This window comes from Eumetopias jubatus, unplaced genomic scaffold (assembly GCF_037043125.1).
Source record: "Eumetopias jubatus isolate StellerSeaLion01/CBP00866 unplaced genomic scaffold, mEumJub1_p1.0 scaffold_10, whole genome shotgun sequence".
NCBI lineage: Eukaryota > Metazoa > Chordata > Mammalia > Carnivora > Otariidae > Eumetopias > Eumetopias jubatus.
The window spans coordinates 93911543-93934673 of record NW_028274816.1 but is presented as its reverse complement, the minus strand read 5'-3'; the positions used below and the strand labels follow the sequence as shown (position 1 = coordinate 93934673).

The following is a 23131-nucleotide window of genomic DNA, read 5'->3' as shown; positions in this document are numbered from 1 at the left end:
TGTTTGCCCTGCCATACAGATAGGTCACTTGCATAAAATATATCTCTGCTAATAACCCTTATTCTGGGAAAGACCCCCAATTTCGATGCTTCTAGGTAGTTAAGGGAGGACAAAATTTTCTCTTGAGCCCACAGGGTTTGTTTGCACAACTCTGTGAATATACTAAAAAATCACTAAACTGTATATTTTCAGTGGGTGAAATTTATGTTATGTGAATATCTCCATAAATCCATAAATTATGGACAACTGTATTTTTTAAATAAACATTTGTAACAAGAATGTAAAGCAATACTTTCATTCACAATTAAAAAAAAAAAAAACAACCCTTGCCAAAGCAAAACAGAAATCAAGGTGGCCCCTCTGAGAATTCCTTTCAACTCAATTATGTGTGGTTCCCCACTCTCCTTCCTTCTCTTTCTCAGCCCTGCCCTGCATCTCTTGGGGGTTCTGGTCCAATCATTCAGACAGTGTGACACATTTTGAATGGAGCTGGACGTCCAGCTGCTTGAGGAAATGGATAACATGTTTCTAGATGACAGACAAGTTAATGGTTTTGTTGGCCAAACTGGAGGCTCCCACGCATGACTGGCCACAGGCAAAGTCTAGTCCTGCTCCTCTCACTTTCCAGTCTCTGGCTGGTCTCTCTCCCATTTCCGCTCTGCATCTGGCTGTGCTGTTCACCAGACACCACTGCACTGTGCAGCCCCTTTTCCCTCATCAGCCCCTCGTTCCTGTATCATTGGACTTATGCAGTTGAGCACAGGACTTAGTGGCAAAGGGGAAGCACCGCAGTCTGCATTTGAAAAGCCAGCGATTCTCTTGCAATCCAACAAACGATTTTAAGTGCATCCTAAAGAGAAAAATTTGTGACGGAAGAAAGAAATCTTACAATAAAAATAAATAAAACACGGGAATTTTGCTTTTAGAGAGCGTGTGAGCAAGCAGGGGGTTGGGGAGGGGGAGAAGGAGAGGGGGAGAGAGAGTCTTAAGCAGGCTCCATGCTCACAACCCTGAGATCATGACCTGAGCCGAAACCAAGAGTTGGACGTATAACTGACTGAGCTACCCAGGCGCCCCTCCCTTGTGTTTGTTTAAAAAAAAACAAAACAGAAGTTGAGTCATACATATTAGGTTTCTTAATGCTTTTTTAAATTCTGAGAAGACCAAACAATTAGTTTACAAAGGCAATGTGGAGTTGAAAGCCCAGACCTGTGAGGCAGAAACAGGAGTTCTAGATCCCACAAATGAACTGGATGGCCCCTGCAGCTTCTCTTCCCTTAGGTAGGAGGAGTGGATTGTGCCCCCCAAGCCTGGCTGATTATCAGGATCACCTGGGAACCTTTTTTTTTTTTTTTAAGTCTTTTCATGATGGAAACTTTCAAATGCATGCAAAGAATAGAGAGAACATTTAATCCTGAGTACCCATTTCCAGCTTAAGCAATGATCTATTGGCCTGTTCCATACCCCGGAGAATACCCCTCCACTCTTTCCTCCTCCTTCCAACCCTCCTGCAGAGCTTTCAAGGACACAGATTCCTGGACCACACTCCATGGGCTTCCTTCTGATGGGTCAGGTCTATAATGGGACCAGAGAATTGTTTTTGTTTCTCCTAAAGATTCAGTTTGGAAACCAATGCCCTGGGGAGTCCCTGAATTTCTCTCCAGCAACAAAAAGTCTATCAGCTTAAGATGTACAAACCAACAAATGCCATAGGTCAAGTTTATGAAACAATAAAAATATATTTTATGTGCAGTATATAAACTTCATTGTGCCTTGAGCCCGAGGTGAAGAAGCTGATGAGTCCTTATTCCAATTTGAATGTGGACCCGGAACCTCAAGAAAGAATAATCTTTACTGCAGGCCATGGAGACACCCTCAGTGTTCCAGAATTTAGAACTACAAAATGCAGATCATTCTAACTACTTGCTTGGAACTAGAGTGAAGTCTACCACCACCAAAGTGAAAATTCAGGTGTGCGGGAAATACTACACAGCACCCAAACTTCAAAATTAAACCAACTGGTTCAGTACATTCTGAGATCAGCTGATAGGAACCAGGGCCAACATGTGGACACAACAGTAGACACCACCAAAACTCCATCCTATTGCCCATGCAGAGGGTTTGCAGTTGGTCAACATTTTTGTCTCTGACAATTTTATCTGTAAGATAGTTCCCTAGGACCATCTTAGCTTTCGAATTAATCCAAATTTCTGACAGTGTCTTGTCCAGAACAAACCATGCAGATCTTTATAGATAGTTGCATTCAAAAACCAATTTCTCAGCCTTCCAACTAGAATACAAAAAGCCTTAGCAAGGAACTTCTGCATGCTGCATTCTCGCTCTGAGATCACCCAAATCCTAAAAATGGAAGGGACTTCAGGGACCATGTCGCTACTCAAATTGATAAGGAATCTTTTCATTTAAAAATATCACCTTTAATTTCTTTTAACTGGTGTGTATGTACAACCAAAATAACAATGTCCACTGAATTAAATATAAATCCAGAAAAGGGAGACCCGGTTGATCCTATGGGCATCCCAAACAGCCCCTGTACTTTAAGATCAGACTTCATGTACACAGGAAAACTGGGCTATGAGTGAGCAGCTAGCTGGAGGCAGACTAGAATTAGCAACTAAAGCTTTGTGCACATCCACTTAGTAAGTACCGTGAGTTGGCTAAGGAACCAGATGTTGCTATAAGAAAAATTAACTTTTACAGCTTGATATATGTTCCTTGGGATCAATACCAACACATATAAGAGGAGAAAATGACATGGTGTTTTCTAAACTAGACCTCAACAATTACCCTAAAATTTTAAATCAAGCTGTGTTTATCTTTATGCAAGATTCAGATTTTTATGTATTTTTCACAAAGGGGTTGGCAGAAGCAATCCATGCCTTCATCCCCCAAAAGGGTAAGTTTTTCAAAATTTTTTATTGTTATGTTAATCACTATATATTACATCATTAGTTTTTGATGTAGTGTTCCATGATTCATTGTTTGTGCATAACACCCAGTGCTCCACGCAGAATGTGCCCTCTTTAATACCCATCACCAGGCTAACCCATCCCCCTACCCTCCTCCCCTCTAGAACCCTCAGTTTGTTTTTCAGAGTCCATCGTCTCTCATGGTTCGTCTCCCCCTCCGACTTACTCCCCTTCATTCTTCCCCTCCTGCTATCTTCTTCTTTTTCTTTTTTCTTATTATTGCATTATTTGTTTCAGAATTACAGATCTGTGATACAACAGTCTTGCACAATTGTTTTATTATTGCATTATTTGTTTCAGAATTACAGATCTGTGATACAACAGTCTTGCACAATTCATAGCGCTCACCATAGCACATACCCTCCCCAATGTCTATCACCCAGCCACCCCATCCCTCCCACCCCCCCACCACTCCAGCAACCCTCAGTTTGTTTCCTGAGATTAAGAATTCCTCATATCAGTGAGGTCATATGATACATGTCTTTCTCTGATTGACTTATTTCACTCAGCATAACACCCTCCACTTCCATCCATGTCGTTGCAAATGGCAAGATCTCATTCCTTTTGATGGCTGCATAATATTCCATTGTGTATATATACCACATCTTCTTTATCCATTCATCTGTCGCTGGACATCTTGGCTCTTTCCACAGTTTGGCTATTGTGGACATTGCTGCTATAAACGTTGGGGTGCACGTACCCCTTCGGATCCCTACATTTGTATCTTTGGGGTAAATACCCAGTAGTGCAATTGCTGGATCGTAGGGTAGCTCTATTTTCAACTGTTTGAGGAACCTCCATACTGTTTTCCAGAGGGGTTGCACCAGCTTGCATTCCCACCAACAGTGTAGGAGGGTTCCCCTTCAAAAGGATGAGTTTTTAAAACATAATTCAAGCTTGCTTGCCGTAAAGTCTCTGCTTCACTGATTATAGCTCTGATTTTTTCCAAAAAACTATGCAAATTAGAAAAGAAAATCATTTAATCCTAGAGTAGTTTGGCAAAAGTACAATTAATCCATGGTGTCTTAAGCACATTTTTCTCATTAAGATAATACTGCCTAATTAATATTTCAATTTGAAAGCCAGTCAAGTAAGCCTGCATCGTTTGGGTTTTATCGATTGAAATAGTAAGCATAAAATTAGTAAATACTCTAGGAACAGAACTTTTTTTTATTTTAAAGATTTTATTCATTTATTTGACAGAGAGTTGAGAGAACACAAGCAGGGGGAACAGTAGAGGGAGAGGGAGAAGCAGGCTCCCCGCTGTGCCAGGAGCCCGATGCGGGGCTCCTGGGATCATGACCTGAGCCAAAGGCAGATACTTAACCAACTGAGCCACCCAGGTGCCCCTAGGGAACAGAACTCTTAAAAATAAAGTCTATTTATAAAAATGTTTCAAATTTTAAAAGTAACTGCATCACAAAACAAGAAAACAAAAAATTTTCCAGAATCTCACCACAAATCAATCACTGGATCATTTTAGTATACTTCCTTTTGGTAACTGTAAACAAGTTTCTTTTTGTAAAGGTATACTTAGAGTAACTATAACTTTAAAATCTTACTTTTTCATTTAATATTAGGTAAATTTAGTCATGTTGCCATGACTTTAGAATAATTTTCAAATGAATGGGTAAGTGAGTCATATTCTGCATCATTATTACTTCATTATTGAAAGCTAATATCACAACAGACATATTCATGTATATAACTTTTTATATTTTTGTATTCTTTTCTTAGATGAGATTACTAGAATAGCCACAAATATTTTAAAGCTCTTGATATATATACTGCTAGACACTTTTCCAAGGGTAGTACCAATTTATAATGCAAACTGACACACAGAAAAATATGTGATATACTCTCTACCAGCCATGGATAGTAGGTGTTTAAAAAAATTTTTTTTGCTAATTAAATGTGTGAGAAGTGATACTTCATTTTTCTAATTTTAATATTTTTGCCAGAGTTTCAGAATAATTTCTATTTGTTAACTATATTCCCTCTATTGTGAGCTCTCTTTTTGAATTATTTTGCCACTTTATCTACTGGAGACCTTATAAATTTGTATGAGCTCTTTACTAGACTTCTTTAATTCTATTATCTCCTGGTTGTTGTTGTTTTGGTTTAACTTTGTTAAAATTGATAAAAAGAAGCCTCACTAAAATGGGAGTTGGGAAGTTCAGCAGGGGGAGCTCTCAGGCTCCACCACTCCTCATCAACTGCAGACCCAAAAGGAAGAGGTGGACCTTGCAGGTGGCTACCACTTTACTATCTGGCAGGGAGAGGAAAGGGTTTCCTCCTGCCCTAGCAACAGTCCAGCCAATGAGAGACACTCAGAACTCAGCCAGGGAGAAGCCACCATACTCCCTACTCCCACTTTACTCCAATAGACTTTTCATTTACAAAAGCCTTCCCAGGGACGCCTGGGTGGCTCAGTCGGTTAAGCATCTGCCTTTGGCTCTGGTCATGATCTCAGGGTTCTGGGATCAAGCCCCGCATCGGGCTCCCTGCTCAGCGGGGAGCCTGCTTCTCCCTCTCCCTCTACCTGCTGCTCCCCCTGCTTGTGCTCTCTCTCTCTCTCTGACAAATAAATAAAATCTTTTAAAAAAACAGCCTTCCCAACCTCTCCCTTTCCTCTATAAAAAGAGTGTACCTCTCCTTTGTTGTCTGGACTTGCCCATGGTTTTGCGGAACCTTGTTTGTCCCAAATTGCAATTCTCTCCTATTCCTGAAGAAACCCATCTTTTGCTAGTAAAATAATTGGGAGGTTTTTGTTATTTTTTTAAGAGAGAGTGCACATGCACAAGCGAGTGGGGTAGGGGAAGGGGCAGAGGGAGAGAGAGAATCTTAAGCAGACTCCACATGACCTGAGCCAAAATCAAGAGTCTGACGCTTAGGGGCGTCTGGGTGGCTCAGTCGGTTAAGCGTCTGCCTTCGGCTCAGGTCATGATCCCAGGGTCCTGGAATCGAGCCCCGCATCGGGCTCCCTACTCCGCAGGAGGCCTGCTTCTCCCTCTACCACTCCCCCTGCTTGTGTTCCTGCTCTCACTGTGTCTCTCTCTGTCAAATAAATAAATAAAATCTTTAAAAAAAAAAAAAAAGAGTCTGACGCTTAACCAACTGAGCCACCCAGGTGCCCCACTGGCAGTATCAATTTTAAGGAAACAAATTTATTATATTTAACCCCTTTAAACCCTCAAGTTTATTTTTATGCATGGTATGAAATGAGTCTCTAAGTATATTATTACCTCAAATTACTGATGACTTTATTTCAAATATCTTTTATGAAATAATCTTTCACTTTCCATGGAGAATTATAAATTGATAAGTAAATTAATAAGTAGTAAACAATTCAATTCAGCAGCAGCATCCCCACCCCCACTAAGGTGAATACATGCTTGGAAAAATCTGGGCGTAATAGAAAGAGGAGACCCAAATGTAATCGCTGTTCATTTATCTTTCACATTGATGACTGTACTGATATGTTTATGTGTGTATGTATACATACAGGCAATGACATATTGCTATCTCATTGTGCTTTTACTAATTCTTCCATGAGACATTTGGTGTTTTCCCACCAATAGGGAAGTCATGTTCTGATAGGAAAGGCACTAAACTTTGAAGTCCCGACATGCCTCTTGTCCCCATTGAGGAGTTGAGTGTGCAGGGGGAAATCTAAACTCCCGGGTCACAGTTCCTCAGCTGTAAAATGGTGACAATCATGCCTTTCTCAGGCTGTTAGTTTCCTAGGACTGTGCCTAGAGTGCAGTAGGCATCTAGTAAGAGGTGGTTGTCACCACTGCCATACATTGGCCCTGTACTTGGAATAAAACAATGTGGAATCTGGTGCCCCCTATAAATACAAGGTCTAGTTTGCAAACCCTGTGTGTACATGATCCTAGGACCACGATGTGATAAGTACCCTGATGAGCTTATTCACAACCTCAGGAGCACGGGAGAAAAGAGGCCCACATCTAGGGGGAGAGGCAGTGACGACTTCCCAGAGGAGTCAACCCGGACAAAAAGTCACTCTTTACCACCCTCTTCCAACAATATCCATGCTTCCACCAAAGTGGAACATAATGGGTCTTGGTGGCTAAAGGTTTACAAAATCCTAAAACTGAAATAAAAATTGTAATTATTTTACATTATTTTTCCAATTTTACATTGTAAGGTGATCCCAGATAGTTACTTCCTCAGAGAACACAGATCAATTTGGACTTGGAAGTGGGCTGGGGATTTGGCTAAATCAAGTCATATACTCAAAATTAAGACTTATCTTTTGAGAAGCAGATGCTACTGGCATGCCTGAAGAGAACCCTAATTAAGTAGTGTGCTAGTCGGCTTCACTTTGTCCTGGGCAGATGCTACTGAAATGAATTCCACAAGCCATGTCTTCACTCAGCAGCGGGGTGGGCAGACAGAGTTTCATCCAAGATTCGGGTCCAGCCAGTGAAGGGACAGAAAAGACCACTTCGGCTACAGCAAGCATCTTGTTCCACTGCCTTTCTCTTATACATAAAAGCAACACATGGTAAAACAAAATCCTGTGTGTGGCCTTCAAAAACCATGTTTTCTTCTAGAAAGTAACTCTTACAATATTTAGTGCTCTGAGATTTGCATATAGCTTTAGGAAGTGCTTTATCCTGCCAGGAAGCCTTGCTGTCTCCTGAGCCACCTTCTTTTCCTCACAGATGTCACTAGAACTTGTCTGAAGCCGCTTTTTTATTTGGAACTAATATCTGTTCTTTTTTTTTTTTTTTTTCCTTTTAACAAACCCTGTTAAATCTTGTTTGCAGAGAGGGTTCATGACAGCAAGATTCGGTTCTGGTGGATGCCACAGAAGAGAAGCAGGTAGCTGAAGGTAGAAATGGATGGAAAGGAAAGCCTCAGGAAGACAAGGAAGAAGGTAGAAACTCTAGTATCCAGGGATGGACGAAAGAGATAATGTGGTCTACACACGCAATGGGATAGGACACAGCCTCAGAAAGGAAATTCGGACAGAGGCTATGACACAGATGAACTTGGAGGATATGCTAAGTCCTCCCCAAAGGACAGTCTTATATGATTCTGTTGATATGAGGTCCATAAAGTAGTTAAATTCAGAGACAGAAAGTAGAGGGGTGGCTGTCAGGGGCTGGGAGTGGAGGGATGGGGCATTAGTGTTTAATGGGGACAGAGTTTCAGCTTGGGAAGACAAAAATGTCTGGAGACGATCATGACGGTTATACAACAGTGTGATTGTACTTAATGCCACAGAACTGTACACTAAAAATGGTAAACTGTATTATATTTTACCAAATATATATATGTGTATTACATATGTTTTACCAAAATTTAAAAAAAAAAAAAAAGGAATAGACAGACCTCCTACTCGGACTACCCAAGCCTGTTCAGAGGCGTCTTGAGCACTCACTATGTTCATTTTAAGAAGATCGACAAGGGATTCTACTTAAATGTGTGCATGCTTGTATATAAAACAGCCTAGACCTAAAAGTCTTTCCTTCTCAACAACCAAAGAAAACACAAACGACATTTTCAAGGCTACCATCATTCCTTATCCTAAATGAAAAAAAACCAAAAAAACAAAAAAACAAGTCACAAGAGGCCTGTAGGACAGTGGTGTTCTCTCGTTCCTTGTCCTCGGAGAGAGAATGAGCTCAGGAAAGGTCCAAAAGCCTTTGGAGGACACACAGCAGAGCCACACAAAGCAGCTGGCCCTGGCTTTCACAGAAAACACCTTCTGGAGACCGTCTCTAGTCGGTGCTAAAGAATCCCAAAGCAGGAAGGGGGCCTCTAGATGGTAGCCCAAGAGCCAGATTCAGAACCAGAATCGTTAAGGTCCACCCTTCAAACCCCACCCCTGCTTCAGGTTCAAACCCAGTGACTTTTGCTCATCCTACAGCAGCTAAACTACACCATCCCTTGTAATGTAAAAAAAAAAAAAAAAAAAAAAAAAGGAATTCTTCAATATTTCTTCAATTTCCTATAAAGGTCCTGAACGTCTGACAGAAAGGGCAATCTTCCACTTTCCATCAGGCACCTAGGAAGACACTGATTCTGCCCATAAAGGATGGGAACATTTGGGGGCAGGCTCAATGTCACTGGGCATGAAGTGGGACAGGGCCTGGCTCTGAGCAGTGAAGCGGTGACGGCAGGAGGGCCAAGGAAAAAACACATCCAACTGAACCTTCCACGACTAAATTACAGTTCTGACTTCTCCTGCCCTGTTATCACTTGCCTTTTTTATCTTGTTTTTTTATGGGGCTCACGGAAACCACAACAAACAACAAAGGTACAAAGTGGAAAATATGCCAGGAGGTGCCCATCAAGAAGTAAAATAACACTTATCAAGCCCTGGGAGATGAATGATAGGAGCTGCACCCACCAACTAATTACAGAGCCTAAGAAAAAAGAGTACACGCAAAGGAAGCATTGCTGACAACGAGTAAGCCAGCTCATTCACAGGCAGCGGTGCAGATGAGGTTGCCCGTGAACCTGGGCATGCCCCGAGACAATCTACTACTACCCATCTCTACGGGACGAGCCAGCTCACTTTTGGGCAAATCTGATTCTCCAAATGTGAAAAACGTGCCTGTTGCATTTCTAAGGCTCTATGTGGTCAGTCTTTGCAGTCAACAAAACAAGGGGGTTTGGTGCTTGGCAGTAATGGATTTAAACTCCTCTCTTAATGCACCTAGTGCATTAAACCGTGTCGCTCAAAAAGATATGCCCAAATCCTAACTCCTGGTACCTGTGAACATGACCTTATTTGGAAGCAGGCTGTTTGCAGATATAATTAAGTTGAGGCTCTTGAGATGAAATCATCCAGAATCTAGGCTGGGCCCTGTCTCCGAACCCAGTGACTGATCTCCCTACAAGAAGAGGGAGATTTGAGACAGAGACACGGGGTTAGAGGCTCCCTGCAGACAGGGGCAGACCGCACCATGATGCATCTACAAATCAAGGGCTGGCATCAGAAGCAGCGAGAGCCTGACAGCCTGGAAGAAACCTTGCGGATGGCCTGATTTTGGAATTCTGGCCTCCAGAACTGCAAGAGAATAAATTGCTATTGTTTTCCGCCACCAAGTTGTGCTAATTTGTCATGGCAGTCCCAGGACGCTAATCCAGATGTTCGTTCCCCGGGTCAGAGACTTTAAAAGGTTTCTATCTTGGTCCTGCAAGGAGGAATGTGGATGAGCCAACCACCCACAGCTCGGTGGCCCCACTTGAACAAAGCAATTTTGTAGCAGTGTATGAGAGGCTCCCTGCAGCAGAGAGTTCCGCTGTAATTTGTAGCTTAATTATTTCCCCCTGGAAGTGGGAGATTGTTTTTTTGGATTGGGGGAATTTAACTGTATGTGCGCCAGAGGAAAAACACACAAGTTGTACACACACACACAGTCTTCAATGATTCCCTTGCTTGTGCCAGGCAATAACATGCTCACAAAGATAACCTTCCTCGAAGGGCCTGAGATTGCCCTTTATTAAAGTTACTCAGACCATGGTCATGACAGAATAGATTCCAGATATTTCTTACCAAACTAAAAATAAGGAAGCCATCTGGGAGTGTAATCTACGGCTTTGTTTGTTCTGTGGAGCATCAAAAACACCTTCACATCTGTGACCCAGATTGCTATACGTCCTCCAGCAGCCATTCCTCTCCTCTCCAGGACAGAAACGTCTTCCCACCCGCCCCCTATCCCAACCCTCAAGTTTCAGCCTGGTGTCTGTGGGGCTCCCTGGCGAGGGCCATATTTGTTCCTGGGTTTGTGCCAGCAGGCTGTGAACACAAGTCCTGGGTGACTCTTCTGGTCCTTGACCTCAAGCCACTGAGCTTTAATGCCCCGCCCCCCGCCACTTCCAGGCAAATAAGCTTCAATGATACAAATAAGTAAAGCATCCCTGAAAATGAACAGAGCACCAAGATTAAAGAAACCAGGGTCCCTGAATGACCACACGGAGCAAGGCAGCCCCACCAACCTCAGGGCTGCTACATCAGAAGACAAATAAACTTCTAACCTTAGCCACTGTAATTTGGTATCTCTTTCTGCAGCTCAGCCTTCACACTGACTAATCCTCAGGATCAGGCATTTAAGCACTTTATGTAATGAATTGGTGTTCTTTGGCTGTGAACATTCAGAAAACAAATCGCAAAATCCAACTGCATCACAGTCTCCTTCTGTACAAGGCTTGGAGTCAATTTAAGTAACTCAGTGAAGTAGCAACCTAGGAGGCTCAAAGGAACATTAGGAGGACCCCGGTCCAGTTATGCCTGCGTTTCATTCACTGTGTGACTCTGAGTAAGTCATTTTATCTCTTTTTTTATGTGGACGAGATCTATGAGTCCTCAGATGCACAAGAGAAAAAGAACAAAGGAGGAAGTTTTTCATGAAATTATGTAATGCAATCTTTGGAAACACACTGAGCTTATGTCCTTTCTTTCTCTCTCCCTCCCTTCTTTGTGTTCCTTTGAGGGAAGAGGGGGTTGAGAAGGGCTTTCTTGGATAAAATGGTGGTTTGGTCAATAGAGCTTCTACTCATTTTCTGTAGCAGCAAACCAGATCTTTCTTTGTGTCTTATTCTGGAAAAAAAAAAAAAAAGCAAATCCTCATGGCCCATAATTAAATCCCCAGAGCAGGGCACTTTTACTAGGAAAGAGCTATTTAGGAAGTTCCAGAATGATGAATGAAAACTCACTCTTAAATAAAACTAGAATTTGATTTGAGGTTGCTCTTAAACTGCTGAAGGAAGGCTTTTCTCTGCTCCAACAGTTTCCTCACAACAATTAACAAGCTGCAAACAACAGTAACAGCAACAAAGCTTCCACGTATTAAGCACTTCCCACCACCAGGTCCTGGGTTAAGCACCTGATATGCCTTCTTCCATGTGGTTCTCAGAAGGACGTGATGATCATCCTGATTTTACAGATGCAGAAACTCTAGCACAGGGAAGTCAAGTCACGTGCCTAACGTCACAGGCCTGGGATTTGAACCCGGACTGTGTGAGAGCAGAGCTGTGTCCTCAGGGTGATTCTAAGCCCCCGTGGCAGGTTCTCAGGGCTGCCAGGCTTCCTTTCAATGGGGGAAGGATCATGCCAGCACCAGCATTCTCCTCAACGCCCTCTGGGAGCTGTTCCTCATCTGATGTCCTTGTGCACACCCGAGGACAACATTAGCAATACTGTTTATACAACATTTATATAGACCCTGACAGCAAACCACTTTTCTATCCATTCTGTGACATGAATCTCACGTCTGTGAGGCAGATAAGGCTGGTGTCATCATTACCCCTGATTGATGAGGTGGAGACTGCAGAAGCCGAGGTTCCATGACTCACCTCAAATACAGGTGAGGCTATACTTCTGGTCAAGGTAAGTGATTTATATCACTTGGAGGGAAAGCTAACGAGTGCCAAGGGCTGCCTCGTGTATCATCCCAAGACTATTTCGGTCCTCCTCCCTTAACTAGTGTCCTTCCTTCCTGGGACAGTCTCCTGTGGCCTGAGTCTGCTACCTCTCTGCTCACCTCCTCTGCGCAGTGGCCCAGATGGTGAGCCCTGACACCTGGGACTGAGGTCATCTCAACATCTCCGTGTTCCCAACCCACAGAAAGTGCCTGGCACATGACAGGTGGTCAACGTGTCCCAGAAACGAGTGACCCAGATGACGAGCCCTCCCCCAACCACATTAAACAACGTGGGTGATATACGGAAGTCTTAGAAATGAGCATGGCTTTAGCCCAGTAATTCTGGGTCTTAGATCTTTTTTTTCATGAGGAAATAAAGATATTCATAAACATCCATATTCCCTTCAAGGCTGCTTCTTACAGTTAAAAAAGAAAAAAAAAAGGAAAGCACGAACATAATCAATATTAAGGAATCTTTTATAATCTTCAAGGTACGAGGGAAAGCTATGCAGCCATTAAAGTCGACACCATAGAAACATATCCATTAGCCTAGAGATTTCCAATGTTTAAGGGAAAGGCGTACAATTGAAAACAGTATTTTATGACACTTTTGTTATTGTACATTATTCGCACTGTCATATACATATTAGAAAACACTTTATAACAGTCCAAGTATTAGTTTTGCTTCATGACAAGTGTAGAATTATGCTTTTTGACAGGATTTGTAATAAACATGGATTGCTTCTGTATTAAGAAAAACACGTCTCCACTTTGGGAGGGTGGCAGCTAATCAACTACGTGCTGGTGGGGGTTGGCAGGCTACTCTAAACCTTCTAGAAGTCACAGGAACTGAAGGCTCCGTGTACTGGAAGTGGGCAGGCAGGTGTTCACCTGTGACCTGAGCGATGGCATCAGTCCCAAACAAGTGAGCATGGAGAACCCCCAAGAACAAAGGCATTTTCCTAAAGGCAATACTTTTAAAAGGCAAAATAAAGCAAAGCCTCAGAAAGGAAAAAAAGAAGACTAATATGAAAGCCTTGTCCAGACGACACCTCAGGTAACAGGAAGTACAATAATCCATGCCCTTAGCATGTCACCAACTAGTCTCAGAAGCAGAATTAACAGACCGTTTTCTAGATGCTTCTCTTCAAGGCTGGACTGCTTATCCCTATTTCTCATTTTTCTTTCATAAAGATATTTTAGTGAAAATGTCACAGACCCAGAGAAGACACTTGCAAATCATATCACCAAAAAAATTAGCACCAAATAGAGTATGTAAGGAGGTTCTACCAATCAGTGAGAAAAGAACCATCTCTCCCCCACATTTCCAAAAGTAGAGGAAAAATATGCCAAGGATGTAAACATACAACTAGAAGCCACATGAAATGGGTGCTTAACCCTCCCAGCAATTACAGAGAGGCAAATGCCTATTTCACACCTGTCAGGTTGAAAAATTTTGGTGAATCTTATAAAAGCACTCATTAGTTGGGATTTGAGAAAACAACACTCTAACACAGCTGGTGGAATGTAAATTGGCACAGGCACTTTGGAAAGCAAGTTGTCAAACCCAGTAAAGATATGCCCACCTTATGACCAGCAATTCCCTTTCCAAGCGTGACCTGGACCTACAGAAATTCTCACCTGAGTGCAAGGAGAGCCAAAGAAGGTGTGCACAGCTGGGGTTGTACAAAAACAATGAATCGTGGATCACTGCATCGAAAACTGGTGATGTATTGTACGGTGACTAACGTAATAAAATAAAATTAAAAAAATAAACGAGCATAAATGCAGAAGCAATCTAACCATCTACCAGTAGGGGCATGGACAAATTACTGTCACTATGTAACAAAGCGAATGAACTGGATCTACATGAATCGATAATGGATAAATCTCAAATCCACAGAGTAAAAAGAAAACAAGTTATGAAAGAATTCGTATTGTGTAATATATATAACATTTAAAACACACAAAATGGGGGCGCCTGAGTGGCTCAGTTGGTTGAATGTCCCACTCTTGGTTTTGGCTCCAGTCATGATCTCAGGGTCGTGAGATCAAGCCCCACACTGGGCTCCACCTGGAATCTGCTTGAGATTCTCTTCCTCTCCCATTCATGCACCCTCTAAAATATATAAAATCTTTAAAAAATATATATATATAAATCTTTAAAAAAAAAAGTAAAACACACAAAATGATGCTAGATAATTAGATATTTATTCATGTGTTGAAAAAGTCTATGGTAATGATGCACCTTCCCTTCAGGAATGTGGTTACCCTGCTAGGAAGGGGGAAGAAAGAGCGATGAGAGCTGAGAAGATAAAATTTGACACAAGGAAACATTATGAGAAAGACACTTCCATAGGGCTGTGGGCACATGGAAAGAGATGAAGCCTCAGTGATGCCAGGAAATGCATGGTCATGTTCAGCTTCCATGACTCCAGTTCAGGATTTTGCTCATTTTCTATTCCAGGAAGATGGAAATCTCTAGGTTTTTGAGTAGACCCGATCCACTGGCCAGACTCAGAGACCATACACAATGGTAGTATATGAGCAACATGGTGGCACTAAGGTAGAGATGGCCCCTTCACTTTTTTTTTTAATTTTTATTTCTTTTTAAAGATTTTATTTATTTATTTGACAGAGAGAGACACAGCGAGAGCAGGAACACAAGCAGGGGGAGTGGGAGAGGGAGAAGCAGGCTTCCTGCCGAGCAGGGAGCCCGATGAGGGGCTCGATCCCAGGACCCTGGGACCGTGACCTGAGCCGAAGGCAGACGCTTAACGACTGAGCCACCCAGGCGCCCCGGCCCTTCACTGTTAATGCTGCCCCACGTACCCTCTCTGTCTCCATATCCTCAACCATGAACTGTGTCAGTCTATGGTGCCAGTGGCCGTCAGGCCCACAGCTGTGGAATGGGGACCATGTCTCCTTTCTACATCCTGCCCGGGCCTGGCATCCTCTGGATATGGATACTTAGTCACTGTTGACTGATAACAGCTGAGGATCGCAAGGAAAATCTAGACAGCAGTGGAACACTGAGTCATCCAGGGCGTGAGCTGCTGAAGGAATGTAGTGAAAGTCCCCTTGAGGTGAAAGCAGGATTCTGTTACTTGGCATTCACAGAGAAACAGTCCTCCATCTAGGCTCAGACCTCATGGGGCAGAGGTATGGATGTCTTCTTTTATTTTATTTATTTTTTTATAAAGATTTTATTTATTTATTGAGAGAGAGAGAGAGAATGGTAGAGAGCATGAGAGAGAGGAAGGTCAGAGGGAGAAGCAGACCCCCCGCTGAGCAGGGAGCCCGATGCGGGACCCGATCCCGGGACTCCAGGATCATGACCTGAGCCGAAGGCAGTCGCTTAACCAACTGAGCCACCCAGGCGCCCTGGATGTCTTCTTTTAAACCAATCCGTAAGGGACCAGTTGCTTACTACCCCAAGGTCAAAAAGGTGGAGCCCTTTCTTCTGATAAAAGCACAGATAATTCTTGTCCTCTGTGTCTTCTGCAGTGACCGCAGACCACTAGACTCTCATCATGCCACTTAAGGATATGACTGGGGGAAATGCTGCTAATTCTGCCTATTACTCGAACACCTAGAATACTTTTTTTTTAAGTCAGGAGTATTTTTTGAGGCCCTACTAGGTACTGAGTCCTAAGCTGAAAGATTTAAAAAAAAAAAAAAGGCTAGGTAAAGGCCAAGTGGGTGGCCACTTTCACTACCTACCTTGGGGTTGGGTTTAGGGTTGCCCCATTTGTGATCTCCAGTGGCCTCTTAGAGGCCAGTTCTCCACTGGTTCAGATCAACATGGTTATGGGGCTGTAGCAACCACAGCAATGACAACCACAAATACATGGCCAGGTACTGCCAAAGCTCTTCACGTGAATTCACGGACTGCTGTCAACACCCCGCATTGACAAGAGAGTTCTACTCCATCCCCACATTTGTCTGGATTCACCCAACAGATCTGTTGTCAGACATAACCCATCTGAAGGCAAGAAAGTTAATGTTAAGGTCAACGTGTGATGGATTTCAGACTCAAAGACGTGTATTAAGTTCCTGCTGTAAGCTGTGCATTGTGCTTGGCTGCTTTCACATATTCTCCCATATACTCCTCAGGACCCAGAGAGTTAGACCGTATCACCTCCGCTTTACAGAAGAGAAGAGCCAACGCTGGGAGACATTTACTAACACCTTTGAGGCCACAGGTGAGTGAGTGGGGAGCCAGCTTCCAAACTTCGGCTGCCAGCCGCCACCGAGACGGCTTTTCCTTACTTCCATCCCAGACTGCCAGTGTTCTAGGGATGGGGGAGGGTGTCACTGCGTGGGAAGCCCTGCTCGGTGGTCAGCTAAAACACCTGTGAAGCCAACTGTAGTGGGCCCAGTATTGCCCGCCCTCAAAAAAAAAAAAAAGAGAAGTCCAAGTCCTAACCCCTGGGATTTGGGAAAGTGACCTTCTTTAGAAATAAGGTCTCCACAGACGTAATTAGGAATCTTGTAATCTGTTTAGGTGGGCCCTAAATCCGATGATGAGCATTCTCAGAAGAGGGAAAAGGACGCAGGGGAGAGGCCATGGGGAGGCAGAGCCTGGGGTGATGCTGCCATAGGCCAAGAGACACCCAGAGCTGCAAGAGGTGAGGAAGGACTGTCCCTCGGAGCCTGTGGAGAGAGTGTGGCTCCCCCGACATTTCGAGTCTGGACTCCCGGCCTCCAGAACAGAGAGAGAATAAACTTCTGCTTTTTAAGCCACCCAGTTTGTGGCAATTTGTGACAGCAGTCCTGGGAAATTATCCCCAACCTTTACCTCGCAGATCTGCTTGAAGCCAATCTGGAACAACGTGGGCACAGAAAAAACACAGAGGAGAGGCAGGACAAGGGACAGCGAACGCCCGTTCAGTTGGGATGGGTCTTCCTTCCAGCCCACCTGACAGGCTTCTGCTTTGAACTCGAACCGAAACCAACCAGAGAAAACGCCAGCACGCTTAGAACACGTATCACCAGCTTCTCAAAATACTCTTACCTACTTAAGGCTTTAGGCTGCGGGTCTTAATTCTATGACACACCTCTGCAATCTCAGAGTTGCAATGAAGATAATTTATTTTGGAGAGAGAATGTAATAGCTCCAGGCTTTTTTTTCCCTCCTTGCCTTTCTAAAAGGCAAATCCATCTTAAAAAAAAAAAAAAGTACTCATCACCCATAATCTTACTACTGTAACAGATTTCTCATTTTCAAAAATTACCTCTCCATTAAAATATTTTTTCTTTGCTCCTTCACCAAGCAAAGTGATTATATACGTATACATATATATGGTTTTGTTTTTGTTTTGTTTTTTTTGCTCATTTAGCTAAACACGGACCCAGGAGTTGTCGGATTTCCATCAAAGATATGTGAGAGCAGCATTGTAATTCTTTTTTTTCTTTAAATTTTTTTATTGTTATGTTAATCACCATACATTACCTTATTAGTTTTTGATGTAGTGTTCCATGATTCATTGTTTGTGCATAACGCCCAGTGCTCCACGCAGAACGTGCCCTCTTTAATACCCATCACCAGGCTAACCCATCCCCCCACCCCCCTCCCCTCTAGAACCCTCAGTTTGTTTTTCAGAGCCCATCGTCTCCAGCATTGTAATTCTTTAAGAATGTTTCCCCCAACGAAACTAACCATTAACTGTAACTTCCTCCGGGATATTACTTTAAAGCCTCCTAGGAATAAATCCATTTTGCACAGTATTTAAGGCTTTATCACCCAGTCTTAACCCCTGCATTCTAGTGTGTCTTTGAGTCCTCAAACAGAAAAGGACCAGTTCAGGAGTAGATGTCTAGAGCTGTTAATAAGGCAATGAGACAGGCAGAAAATCAGCAAATCATAAAGCAATACTCCATGAGTTTTTTCCCCCCAGAAAATCCGTCATTTAATATGTGACTTCTCTTATCTAGCAGTCTCATACCCAGGAGCCACGATTATCTTTACCAGACATCAGAACCACACCATAATGTATTTACCGAGTGAAAATAAAAAAAATCACAGCGAATACACAGTGCTTACGCTGTGCCTGGACTGTTTGCAAAGTCCTAACACTTACTCATTCACTCAATCCTCGTACCAACACGAGGTGGTAGATAGGATTTTCCTGCACTTTACAGATGGGGAAACGGGAGCAAAGTGAGTGACAGCATCCCAGGCAGGACACACATCTCCTAAATGGGAAGCCTGAATCCCACCAGGCTATCTGGTCCTGAAGTCTGCTTTGCTCTTGACCCTATGTTACATAGAGCTCACATTCTTAAGAGCCCAGGTGAGGGTCTGACAGAGTTTCTCTCCTCCACTTTAGATCATTTTAAGGCTGCTAATGAGGAACAGCAAGGTAGATTCGATGGAGGAGAAGGTAGGCCAGGTGGAGTTACGGCTCACATCCTGTGGCCACTAGGGGAATAGAAAACGCTACAGTTTAGACAAGCTAACAAAGTCCTAGAGGTAAGAGAGAGTTTGCTGTGGAACCGGAGTACTCCTTTTAGCCGTGAACACCTAGAGTCACTTCTGTAGGAGGAGGAGGAGGAGAAAGAGCAAAGACCGTGTTCCAGACAAATGTTGGGCACGGTAGGTAGAAGATGTCTGTAGACAGGACAGTATCATCAAGGGCGATATCCAAAATATTGAAGAGCTTGCACAGCTGGGCCCTGGACTCTCATCAGTCAAGACTGGACCCTTCCACCCATGCCTAACTAACACAGCCACATTGGTGTGGCCAGCTGAATACCCTTCCTGACTATCCTCCCATTGCATGGAATAGGCAACCGGTCCAGAGAAGTAATTCATCCAAAGAGATGCAGCAAGAGGACAGGGCTGGGGATTCTACACCATGGCGCCCAAATTTATGGAGAAAATGTCATCAGCTCGAGCTGAGAACACAGAGAAGTTTGAAATTTTTAGAGTGATTCCCCTCAAATATGGTTAAAGTTTAAAAAAACAAAAAGGAATAGTACTTTGTAAGTGAACAGCATATGAACGTCACATCGTGGTGTCCATAAATCAACTTTTCTGGCTCGGAGCCACCCTCACTCGGTGTATCTTGTCTGGGGCTGCTTCTGCATCACAGTGGCAGAGCCGAGTGGCTTCCACGGAGACCACGTGGGTGGCAAAGCTGGAAATATTTACTGTCTGACCCTTTCTAGAAAAAGCTTGCCAGTAGCTGGTCTAGAAATCTGGGATAATTTCTTTCTCAAATGATGAAAAATAAACATGGCAGTAATGTATTAATAAAACAATTTACAAATAAGTCATTATAATCACTAAACTCTATAAATTCTAAAGGGTGGCTTCGTGCCATGTGCGTTTCATCCTTGACGGACAGCCTTCCTCTGATGGGACCGCCTTTCCACCCATCTGATTTCGATTTCTAGAAACATGGGATAAATTGAAGATCAGGAAAACAATTTTTTTAATCCCAAATTTCATCTTAGATGTACATCCTCCTACAACACTGTATGATTTCAGTGGTAAAAACTTCAAAGACAGGCAAAACTAATCCAGGCTGTCAGGAGTGAGGGGAGCTTTTCCCTCCGTGGGGAGGGCGGTGAACAGAAGGGATGTGTGGGGGATGCAGCATGCTCTCACGTTCTGCTTTTGGAGCTGGGTGCAGGTGACATGGCTGTGTTCAGGTGCTGAAAATCCACGTGCACACGAATGAGACTGCACTTTTTTATGAACGGTGTTTTAATGTCAGTAAAAAGTGTATGTTAAAAAATGGGCAGTCTCTCTAATACTTGGCTATGTGAAAGATCACGTGCTTGGTGTTCGTTCTCAGATCCCAGACGCGCTTAGCACACACAGAACTCTGAACCCAAACACTGCTCTGTGATCTCACGGTGAACAACAGAGTCTCCAAGGCCCACGAGGGAAGCCAGGAAGGAGGGTCGGCCTGTTCCCATCCCAGCCAGCCCCCCACCGCCAAGTCCTGCTGGCTTCTGAGCACTGCGAGGTCTCTGGGTCTTGGAGAGTTGAGCAGGAAGGCAGTAGTACCAGTAGGCAGGGCATGGATTGGCCTGCCATCAAGGAACCTTTTGATTCCTTAAAAATGTCAAGTTGAAGGAGTGATCTTGGCCATTCTTGCTACGAAGGGAACAGAAATTTTAGCTTTAACGACAGACCATGGGTACCCCACACGGGATCTGTTTTATTTAGGGTATAAGTTTAAAGAAAACATTATTCGTGACACTTGTCAAAGAACAATAAGGTGGATTTTGTTCTGGAGCCCTACTGCTGGAGGGACAGGAATGGCCACGTGGGGTTCTTCCAAAGGGGACAGAGGTGGGCTCAACTCTGGAGGCAACAAGGAAAAGTAAAAACGTACAGCAAAGGAGCAGGTGGGGGTCTGGGGCTAGACAATTACTAACAGGAAGCATCAGGGGTGAGGGAGGATTCATGCAGGCAGGCCAGGGCAACCAGACGTCCCCTGGGGGAGGGCGGTGGGTGAAGAATTGCAGCACACACGGAGCGTGATCGGATTTTGAGGGTGGGGGTTCCGGATAAACTGACTTAGCGAGATTCTTGCTACAACCGGACAACGCAGACAAACAAACCCCAAAGCCAGGGCTGGTTGAAAAGAGAGTTCCGAAGAGAGAACTCTGAGTTTAGTCAAGAAGACCCTCTGTCAAAGCCCCAACAACTTAACAGTGTGAAGGTCGAATCCGAGTGGAGATGAACTTGAATAACAAAATTGTTATTCAATAACTTGAATAAGATACCTGACTTCCTACTCTGTAAATTCGTTCTTGCCTCTGTTCTTTAATGTACTTATTGCATGCCCATGTGTGTGGGGGGAATCTTGAGATGCTGGACTCACCAAGAGGATCTTGAACTCTAGCAAGGTGGAAGAGAGAGGTCTGCATGCAGACAGAGACACCAGCACGAGACTTTGAAGGGCAAGGAGGAAAGGACCGGGTAAAAGAAGGAGGAAAATCCAACCACTCCCATTTTTCCCTTCTCCTGGCTTCCTCCCCATGACTCCCCTTTTATCCAGGGCCTTCACAAGCAAGTGGACTGACCCCTTAGAAGTACAAATGACATCGTGTCACTCCCTAAACTGCTGAGAGGGCTTTCCTGGCCTTGTATCTGCCTTCTGGCCTCACCTTGCTGGACCAAGCTACAGCCCCAAAGGCCTCTCTGCAAGGCCTTGACAGGGCCATGCAAGGGAACACAGGTTTACAGCATGTGCTTGGGATCCAGACTAGCCAGGGTCAAATCCCATCACCCTATGAGCCTCTCTGTGCCTCAATTTCCACATCTATAAAATAGGGACGACAAAAGCACCCAGTGTGTAGGGTTTTGGGAGTCAAGACAGGCCAAGACCTTCAGCCAGTGCCTGGCACAGAGCAAACCACAGCAAATGTGTGCTTTGGTGGCCACCACTGCTATTATTAGTCTTCTCCTTCCTCAGGGCCTTTGCCCATCTTGGTCCCTGGTCATGGAAAAATCTTTCCTCAGGCTCCCACACCTACCTGGAGCTATTTCCCACCTTGATTTCAGCTTAAATGACACACCACGACTCCTGGTCGGCCTCGCTCCTATCACTCTCATGGCTCCAGTCACCATATTTACTCACGTAATTACTGCTGTGATAATCTGAGGTCTGTCTTCCGTACTAGTCTGTACGATCATGAAGGGCAAAGCCACCACTGTGGGTGCTTTACTTAGGGGCTCACTGCAGAACATGTGTGTGAACATATTCCAGGGAAAAGCAGCAGCCCATGCCCAAAATGCAAGTAGCCCCTTGTAAGGGAGACAGAGGGAGAAGCGAGGGACAGAGCTAGACAGGACAGTTAGGTTAGGTTATAAAGGTTGGCCAAGGGAGCCACTGAAAGATCTGAAACAGAAGCATGGGCATCCGGGGTATGATTCACAGCACAGAGGGGGCCCGGGCAAGACCGGAGATGTAATCCCCTAACTGACCACACTAGGGCAGTCACAGATCTGTAGGAGGACATGAGCCACCACGCTGGGAGATGTGGTTTGAAGTGATGTAGGAGGGCCGGAACTGGGTGACCTATGGACACAGCTACTCTTTTAGGATGACTAGGAATCAATGTCACTTATTTTCTTCCTTTTTATTGACCACTTGGAGGAAGGAACCGTTTGTACAAACCAAACCAACCCCCAAAAGGTTTATGGCCTCATCTATGTTTTGTTCTTGTCGACCAGATGGCTGGATGGCTTACTGAGCTCACCTTGTCTAGGATGGGCATTTCCTGGACTGTCACTCTAAGGAAATGAATATAAACAGAAGGGCTCCTCTGTGATGAATTCCTCTGCGACTTTATCCTTCTCCAAGGATTTGAAACTCATTGAGCTGGAGGGTTTCTCAAAGACAAACCCATGTGAACATGACCTGCTGTAGCCCCAGCCGGCCGGCCTGTGGGGCTCTACCTGCCACAGGTGCACAGTCTCAAGAGTGCTGACCTGGGTAGGGGCTGGGGTGTACCCTGACTCTGGGACAAGATGAAAAGCAGATTATCAACGGAAGACAATGGATGTCAGAGGGTGTGTGTGTGTTTTAAATTCAGCCTCTTCTTCCCTCACAGATGAAAAGAAAAGCAGTTTCTGAGTCTGGCATTTGGAAGGTAGCTGAGGGGAGATAGGATGGAGAAGGGTTAAGAGGTAAGTGAGCGAGGGCAGCATCAGACATGTATCCTGCACTCCAGGCTGGTCTGCTCTGGCTGGGGGTGGGAAGGGGTCAATTAGCA

General features: G+C 44.1%; 1 protein-coding gene and 1 long non-coding RNA gene across 3 annotated transcripts in view; one reads left to right on the top strand and one right to left on the bottom strand.

Annotated features, from left to right (window-relative positions):
• PRKCA (protein kinase C alpha) overlaps positions 1 to 23131 on the bottom strand; it is a 399391-nt gene that overhangs the window by 159910 nt on the left and 216350 nt on the right. The gene's annotated exons all lie outside the window — the stretch shown is intronic.
• LOC114203530 (uncharacterized) lies at positions 15411 to 19668 on the top strand. The gene is made up of 3 exons (XR_003608001.2): positions 15411 to 15553; positions 16508 to 16596; positions 16899 to 19668. It is a non-coding gene; the product is annotated as an uncharacterized LOC114203530 (long non-coding RNA).